The 9,590-nt window shown below is 38.0% G+C and overlaps 1 long non-coding RNA gene across 1 annotated transcript; it reads left to right on the forward strand.

Annotated features, from left to right (window-relative positions):
- Nucleotides 1-3,521: 3,521 nt before the first annotated feature.
- Nucleotides 3,522-7,313, forward strand: LOC139762802 (uncharacterized). The gene is made up of 3 exons (XR_011715839.1): nucleotides 3,522-3,639; nucleotides 5,064-5,292; nucleotides 5,442-7,313. It is a non-coding gene; the product is annotated as an uncharacterized lncRNA (long non-coding RNA).
- Nucleotides 7,314-9,590: the final 2,277 nt, after the last annotated feature.

Here is a 9,590-nt window from a genome sequence, read left to right on the forward strand (position 1 = left end):
AGGGGGTAAACCTTCGCTGTGTTAAAAGTATACCTCCTCCATATGTGATTTTGATCGGGAGAAATACCGGCGTCGAGTCACTAAGTATAACTCCTCACCGTGTAATTTTGATAGGGGTGTATACCTTCGCCGAGAAAGGGAATGTACCTCCTCCACGTATAAGTTTCATATGAATATAAACCTTCGTTTTGTCAAGGAGGGTAACTCCTCCAAGTGTAAGTTTGATAGGGGGCGCTTAACCTTAGTCGAGTCAAAGAGGGTACAATCAAGTTGGCCGATACTCAAATTAATTTCCTTCTTACTGACGCCTCTTCGTTAGTATTACTCATGTGTTGGTGGGAGGTTAGTCGTTTAAGCATAAAAACAATAGATTTAATGAAGTAATTAACCGTTCATATATTCTATTTCAATTGTTGCTTATTTCATACAGCTGGAAAGACAAAAAGTTGGTTGTCGCCATTTAACACAACTGAGCATGGAAATCTATACCAGCGTGAATAATTCATATAGACATTTTCCTTTACATATCGTATAAGTATACATTGTGCACTGCATAATGTTGACACTGTTTTTTAAGCAATAATAATCATCAAATAATAAACACAATTGAAAATCGATTTTTAAGTACTATCTGATACAACGTGCAGAGTATCCCCGTAGGGTTGTGGACATAGTTCAGTAGCTGGCTAGTCGTCTCGTCTCCCAGTTGCCTCAATGACAATTAAGTCTGTTCCTTTAGACAACATGAAGCAGTGTGGACGTTTCTTTCAATATAAATAACACAACACAAATAAAATATCAATTGACTCTACATATAACTACTGCTTGTTTTCATTTACATTATGACTAAACATATGCGAATGTAAATAGAAATACATTTGCATTTCCGGTCTTCAGCTTTCAAAGAATGATTTTGATTTGTTAGATAAAAACAGCATATCACACAAAGTACAACAAAGGATCTTATTCTCTGTAAATTTTATGGTAGATTTGAATATCCTACAATTACCATTGACTTTCCCGTTTTCTGTGGTAGGTTTATCACTCTTCCAAATTGCGTTACTGGAATCATCACAAAATGCTTGTCTTTGAATTGCTCTTCTTTTTATCTATTTCTCGCCCACCATGGCCGCCATTTCTAGTCTTCCACGTCTCGCCTCGCAGAACAGATGTGTTCCTACGCTCTGTATTTCATGTCTGTGTTGCCTGATGTTGTAGTGTTTACTAGTCTTTTCGGTAAGTCAGATTTTACTTAGCATTGTAGGAATATTTGTATGTATTTTCCTTCTGGGCTTCTTTGAGGTCTCTCCGCGTATCAATACGTATGAAGGATTACACAACTCATACCTAGATCATTTTGGTTTCGTTTAGAATGCCATGAATAACATTTTTTCAGCCTTTGTCTTCTATATTCACATATCTAAATTTGGTGTAGTATGTTTACTAGTGTTAAATATGTGAACTACTGCTACTGGTAGCCTTGTACGTTCGTTTCGTTTTTTTTGGTTTTTTTTTTTGTAACTATAAGGGGTGTTTTTCTTTCGGTGAAATGTTCACCAAAGGAAGTGTTTTTTAAACTTATTTGTCCGTATGTTTAGGGATGGGATCAGAATAAACATGCTTGCCAGTCAGGCAAGCCATAACCACATGCACAGTGACATTGCGCTGGGTAATATGCGGTCATATCTGTTCCGACCACAGCGTCGTACCAGCTACTGACCTGTACGGAGCTGTTGCCGTTCGTTCAGAGCTAGGTTGTAGCTATTCCTCCCTGCGTTGTTGTTGTATAGCGTTAAGGGTTTTTGAAAGTATAGTGCAATATAACGCAATATAGTATTACAATAGTTTCACCATATGGTAGACTGTATGCAGTAATACAAAATAGGGTATCTAGGCATATCAGTCTAACATTCACATGCAAACAAGCAGTCATAAATCTGTTTGAAATAGAAAAAAATATAAAGAATTGAATGGATTTAAGATAATCAAGTCTTACAAATTAAGATAATTCTTTGAAAGCTTAAGAATCTGAAATGCCAAAGTATTTTTATCTACATATACACATATTGTCATACTCGATGGAAATGTACGGTCAATTAGATTTTATAAAAAATTTATTTAAAATCCAAGAAGAGAACAAACAAGAGAAAACATGCAATCAATATTATAAAGCAGAAAATAAAATAAACGTAGAGCAATCTTGTACTGTCTGCCTGACAATTCAGTAAATAGATAATACAATTTCCAAATACTGCACCTCATAACATCTGAAACGATGCCAGAATTGATATTGAAACAACTCGAACAAGAATCGCATAACATTGTTTGCATACAATAACTTTAGATTTTGAATTGTTGAAAACTGATGGAAATTTTCTTGTGAAAAATACATACTGTATTTCGTTATATTCAAACATTTTCCATAAGATTTTTTGTAACTATGTTCAAGATTCTGTATTTCTATTCGATGTTATGTAATATCCTCATTCTAATGAAAATTTATTTGCTTCGCTATGTTAGGAACATACAACTCTTTATACTTACGTTTGTCTTTTGCAAAATTTCATAAACATTAGCATATCCACAGTTTAGTAATGAAATATTTACTTCCAATTCCTTATAACTTATTCTTGCATTTTTTTTTTTTTTTTTTAAACTATTCGCCATTTCCCGCGTTAGCGAGGTAGCGTTAGGAACAGAGGACTGGGCCTTTTTTGGAATATTCTTGCATTTATGGAACAATATCTATCTATAGATATTTATGGTAATGTATACATAGACAGTATCCTCTGTGGATGAAGATAACGATTACAATGGTCGACTAACAATCAAAATGTACCTCAGATGGTGTAAAGGAGAAAGCTGCAAACCATTGAAACAAGTGACTGCTGTAGTATGAGCAAATATCTGAGCAGCAAGGCAACTGAACTCTATCATTCGTTAGTAATCAAGTTGATCGATGCTTGAATTATTCATTTCCTTATTACTGACGACTCTTCGTTATCATTGCTCAGTTGCCATGTGTTGTTGGGAGATGAGTCGATTAATACAGCATAAAAACAAAGGTACAGTGAAACAATTCACTTTTCATATTCTGTTTCAATTGTTGCTTATTACATACAGCTGGGAAGACGAACAAAAAAGTTGGTTGCCGCCATTTAACACAATTGTTCATGGAAATCCATACCTGCGTAAATAATTCATATACATACATTTTACTTTACACTGTATAACGACACTGTATAAATACAATTAAAAATCAATATTTAGGTACTATCTAACACAACGTGCAGAGTATCCCCGAAGGGTGTGGAAGTAGTTCAATAGTTAGCTAGTCATCTCGTCTCCCAGTTGCCTCAATGACAATTAGGTCTATTCCTTTAGACAACATGAAGCAGTGTGGAGGTTCTTTCAATATAGATAACACAACCACACATAGAATATCAATTGACTCTGCATATAACTACTGCCTGTTTTCATTTTCATTGAGTATGACTAACTGAACATATGTGCATATTCTCACTGACCATGGCCGCCATTTGTAGTCTTCCACGTCTCGCCTGACGAGACAGATGTGTTCCTACGCTCTGTATTTCATGTCTGTGTTGCCTGATGTCGTAGTGTCTACTCGTCTTTTCGGTAAGTCAGACTTTACCTTCTTTGAGGTCTCTTTCCGCGTATCAATATGTAGGAAGGATTACAGAACTCGTACCTAAATCATTTTGGTTTCGTTTAGAATGCCATGAATAACATTTTTTTCAGCCTTTGTCTTCTATATTCACATATCTAAATTTGGTGTAGTATGTTTACTAGTGTTAAATATGTGAACTACTGCTACTGGTAGCCTTGTACGTTCGTTTCGGGGTTTTTTTTTTGTTTTTTTTTTGTAACTATAGGGGTGTTTTCTTTCGGTGAAATGTTTACAAAAGTGTTTTTTAAACTTAATGCAGTACTTTGCTATTTCTCCGTATGCTTAGGGATGGGATCAGGATAAACATGCCAGTCAGGCAAGTGACATTGCGCTGGGTAATATGCGGTCATATCTGTTCCGACCACAGCGTCGTACCAGCTACTGACCTGTACGGAGCTGTTGCCGTTCTTTTAGAGCTAGATTGTAGCTATTCCTCCCTGCGTTGTTGCTACCCATGCTTCAGTGAGGAGGTTTCAGGAGACTAGAGCAGAGGTATGGTGCAGGTCACTGATCCACTCTGAGTAAAACTCAATTTGCTGACACAAGTCTTGTCGTGATGAAAAGGTTAGGATGACCTCACGGCGCTGGCTCGGTAGCTGCCAGCTGGTTATCTGTTTCTCATGTTGTCAGTGTCCCCTATACGAAGCCACTTCATCCGTTTTCACACCAGCAGGCCACAATAATAGTACATTAACCAATATGATTATCTGCCTCTGGGGAGGTTAGGTATGGTTTCATAGATTAAGTTCGGCTGAGCGGGAAGATACTCCACTAGATCATGGTGAGGTAGGGTAGGCTCGGTCACCTGCAAAGCCGTGGCTACTATAGTGTCACTGTGAGGTGGCCCAGAAAATGGCCGGTGAGTGGTGGCTACTGTACCGAGTTATTGTGAGGTAGGCTAGGGTCGGCTGGCCGGGCAATGCCTGCTTGTCTAATGGATCGTGGTGAGGTAGGCTACGGTGAATTGGAGAGACGAGAGGTTGGTGCTCAGAGGTCGCACGGTCAATCTCCCTGATAATGTGTTCTCCATAAGACACATCGCACATGAAGTTGTCCTGTCCTCAAACACCATGAAGTGGAATAGAAGATGTGCAGTGAGCGGTAACCTTAACGAATTGATATAAGTTGTGTGAAAAGGAGTGGGACATGGCAGCAATGATGGAAGTATAGAAAAACTGTACATGGGTGAGCCTGATTTGATAAAGTACGCAACATATCTCGAAATATAATCATCATTGTAACACATTTTCATTTAGATATGTAGATTATTCATGTTATGAAATTAGGTTTATAAACATATAAACTTGATAATTAAAATATAAAATTCTCAATTTAGGTAACCTTGTGAACATGCTTGTTTTATTGTTGGCAGAGAGAACATGAGCGGCAGAGGCAAACCCCCTCCAGCGAACGTGATGGGCATAAGACGTCTCCCCGTTGAGCGGCAGGCGAATTTTGCACGACAAAGGAGCACACCAGAGAACTACAGCGAGGAATGGACTGAGGGAACACCACACATTCCCAGCGAAACTTAGATTCTAGTCTGAAGCAGTGTTCACGGAGGACATGTTTATCCAACTCTGGAGGAGGAACTGCGCCTGGTAGGGAGTTAATGATTTGTCTTACCTAGAAAGTCTTCCTAATGATAATAAAAAAATTCATGCGGATAGCCTAATTTTAATGATATACTGTTTATACACCACAAATGATAGAACACCTGCCGAACCACTAAAACGTTAAAATCGCACAGTTTTCCATAGGCACAAATGACCGCGCCAACATGAGCGAGGGGGCCCGGTTATGTCACTTTACCTAGGGCATCTACAGGAAAGTGACATTACATGGCCTGGGTGACGTTTCAACATGGGAGGTCGCTTTACTGCAACGACTGTAGCAGTAACTGCTGGAGGATCGTTTCTTGCCGTCTCTGCTGGCGAAGGGTCTACCACAAGTACCCCGTCCACACTGCTCGTGTTGTTCAACAATGGACCTTAGGAACAAGACGTCCTACAGCTCCTGGAGAACGCCACGAAAGGAACAGACCTAATTTGTTTGGGCAGAAATGGTGTACACCTGGAAACCGGGAGACGAGATTACTAGTCATCAACTACTGAACCACGTCCACACCATTCCGGGATACTCTACACGTTGGACGTTATATTAAATGCTTCCTAAAAATTTTCATTTTGTCTTTATAAATTGATGTTTATTATTGCTTAAGCATTAGTGTCAATAATATGCAGAGGACAGTGTATACTTATACGATACGTAAAGGAAAATATATTTATTCACACTGATATGGAGGGTTTTTCATGACCAGTTGTCAGTTAAAATTCGGTCACCAACTATTTTTGTTTATCTTTCCAGCTGTATTGAATGATAAACGATTAGTAGCGGTTGTTTCATTATATCTATTGTGTTTATGGCAACGGAGCAGTGTGGTACGAAGGAAGAATCGTCAGTAAACAAAGAAATTGATAATCTGAGTATCGGCCAACTTAACTACTGACGAATGATGGAGTGTATCAAAATCGTGCTTATGACAAATCTATAGTGATAGGATTAATCATGCGAACATCATATGATGTGGATATCTTGTAGCATAATTGTTCAGTTGCCTTGCTGCTCATACACTTGACCATACTACAACAGCACTTGCAGCCTTCTTCTACCTCCAGCTTCACACATATTACACCTTCTCTAACTAAAATGTCAGAGATACATTTTGATAGGATGAATGTGGATGAATGTGTTTAGTCGACCATCGTAGAAGTTGATGGTTTAGAGAAATATCCATATACCATAAAATTACGGTTATACATAAAGTAAGGGTAAATTTGGTAGACTTAACTGTACCAAAAAAAAAAAAAATGTTATAAGAAGGAATTGGAAGCGAACATTTCAGTACGATATAGAAACTGTGGGATACTTTGTGCCTGTTTATGAAATTTTGCAAAAAGACAAATATGATTATAAAGATAGACTTGTATGTTCCCTACAGTACGTAAGAAATTTTCATTAGAATGAGGGTATTGCATAACATCGAAAAGAAATGCAGAATCTTGAACATTTTAGAGATACGAAAGAAAATCGTATAGAAAATGTATAAAGATCACTAAGTGCTTTACTACATCGCTTCTTACATATACAGAATGTGTTTCTCAAGAATTTTCCATAGGTACTCGATTCAAAATCGTAAGTTTACAAGCAATGGCATGCGGGTCTTGAATGAGTTGTCAAAATTAATTTTTTGGCACCATTTTAGATGTTACTAGGTGTTGTATTCGGAAATCATGTCATTTATTCATTGAACTGTCAGACAGACAGAATAAGATTACTCTATGTTTACTTCTTTTTGTGCTTTATACTTATGATTACATATGTTCCCTTGTTTCATCGTTGACTGAGTGTTTGAATGTAAATGTAATGTTCATAAATTATCAACTGACGCTGCATATTACTGCCTGTACATATCAGGTTCTTAAGCTTTGAAAGAATTACATTGATTTGTAAAACAATCATTTTGCATCCATGTACCATACACTATTGAATTCTTTAAGAACTATGTTTAAGTCTGTGTTTATATTTCTAGCTTGTGTTTGCATGTGACTGCTATTCTTTGATAACCCATTTTGTATTACTGCATGCATAAGTACATATGAGTACATATAAGTACATATACTCTACCATGAGGGGAAAGCAATAGGTTCTGAGATATGCTTAGCAATACTATATTGCACCAAATAAATAAAAACACGATCATTTGTTTCATTTTATTATGGTAAGAGTATTAGGGAAATGAATGTTTTAGAATAAGTTTGTATCACGTTTTTCGATGCATAAGCAAAACATGTCACACGAAGTAGAACAAAGGACTTTATTCTCTGCAAAAATCATGTCTTAATTGAATATATTACAATCACTTTTGATTTACTCATTTACTCTGGTAGTTTAGGTTGATTTTTCCTATTTTCTAATAGTTTTTAGTCGCTCTTTCAGATGTCGCTACTGCTATCACAAAATTCGTATGTCAGTGTTTATATTGCACTTCTGTGTCTATGACCATGGCTGCTACTTGTAGTCTTGTAATGACTCTTCTTTTAGATAAGTCAGACTTTACTTAGCATTATGGCAATGCTTTTTTTTTACTTTTTCCTTGACAAGTGGGCTTTTTTGAGCTCTTATTCCGAGTATCAATACGTAGGAAGGATTACACACCTCCTAGCTAGGGTACCATTCTGGTTTCGTTTAGAATGCCATGTTCAAATCTGTTTTTCAGCATTTCTATCATCAGTTTACCTTCACTTCTTTCTTCGGATTATTCATATGTATTTAAATTTGGTGTAGTATGTCTATTAGCGTTAAATATGTGAAATACTGATTCTGGTAGCCTTGTACGTTCGTTTTTTTTTAGTTGTAGAGCAGTGTTTATAGTTTTTCACCAGATAATTGCTTACAAAGGAAGTATTTTCTAAACTTAATGCAATACTTTGCGATTTGTCCGTATGCTCAGAGCTTGGATGAGGTTGAATATACTTGCTAGTCAGGCAATCCACCACAGCCCCCTAGCAACAGTAGCCATAACTACATGCGCACTGACACTGCGCAGGGCAATGTGCAGTCGTACCAGCTATTGACCTGTACGGAGCTGTTCTTTCAGAGATAGTTTGTATTTATTCCTCCCCTGTTTTGTTTTGAAGTTTTTTAAAAGATATTGTTCATCAATATCTTTTTATAAAGTAATTTTACGCAAAATCGATATTTCATCGACGGTTATCCACAAGAGAACTCCGCCTTGCCTTCGTGCGACTGGCTCCTTGAAACCTTTTTCTGCATAAAACCATTGCCTAATATTTTGCGAGGTAGCTAGGTCTTTCCCACTATCGGGTGGTTTGCCAATCCAGATTTCGTGATTAGGTCCCTATAGGTGGACTTAGGTAAGCCATCCGCTGCCTCTGTAGAGGGTAGTAGTGACACTGTCCATAAAAAGTAGAAACGCTTTATTTGTTTTGACCCATGCGACCAGAGCAACGACTCCTGCCTCCCTTGATCCATTCCTAATCAGAAAAGTCATTGATTGGTCTGGGCATGTTGAAACGATCAGGAAACTGGTTAGTGGTGATTTGCAGATAAGTCGACGAAACAGGTGACGGAACTACTTAAGTAGACGAAGTTCCATATTCATGACGTTGTGGTCTTGATAACCATTGCCATGAATTCCTGCAGAAGAGTCATATACTGCACTGATGTCATGGATATGACAGTGGACGACATTGTGAAGGAACTAGCAAACGAAGACGTTATCGCTGCCAGGTTCATCACCAAATTTGTCCATGGCGAACTACGTACAACTCCCCTGATTAACCTAACCTTCGGAAAATCTCTACTACTGGACATTCCCTTTTTTAGTTACCTGCGATGTCAAGTTTGCCCCTACATTCCAAATTCCTTACGTTGCTTTAAATGACAGATATTTGTCTACGCCTTAAAGTGTTGCACTCTTTCTGCTAAATGGGAGAGGGAAGTTTGCTGCAAAAGGTCATACAGCTGAGGAGTGTACGACTAATATTATGTTGAGTTAACCGGGGCTTCCGTCCAGTTTGAGAAGGAAGTATGCGCAGTCAAGACACAAAACATCTCATATGGCGAGGCTAGGAGGAGGGTTAAGGAGTATCGTGATACTCCAAAAGCTAATGAATCCTACACGGTAAACCTAGGTTTACCTAGGCGCGCAAAGGAGGCATTTCCTCCACGTGTAAGTTTGATAGGAGTAAACCTTTGTCAAGAGAAGGAGGGTACCTCCGCCAAGTGTAAGATTGATAGGGGGTAAATCTTTGTCGTGTCAATGAGGGTACCTGCTCCACGTGTATGGTTGATAGGGGTAAACCTTCGTCGAGTC

Source organism: Panulirus ornatus, chromosome 44 (genome assembly GCF_036320965.1).
Source record: "Panulirus ornatus isolate Po-2019 chromosome 44, ASM3632096v1, whole genome shotgun sequence".
Classification (NCBI taxonomy): Eukaryota; Metazoa; Arthropoda; class Malacostraca; order Decapoda; family Palinuridae; genus Panulirus; species Panulirus ornatus.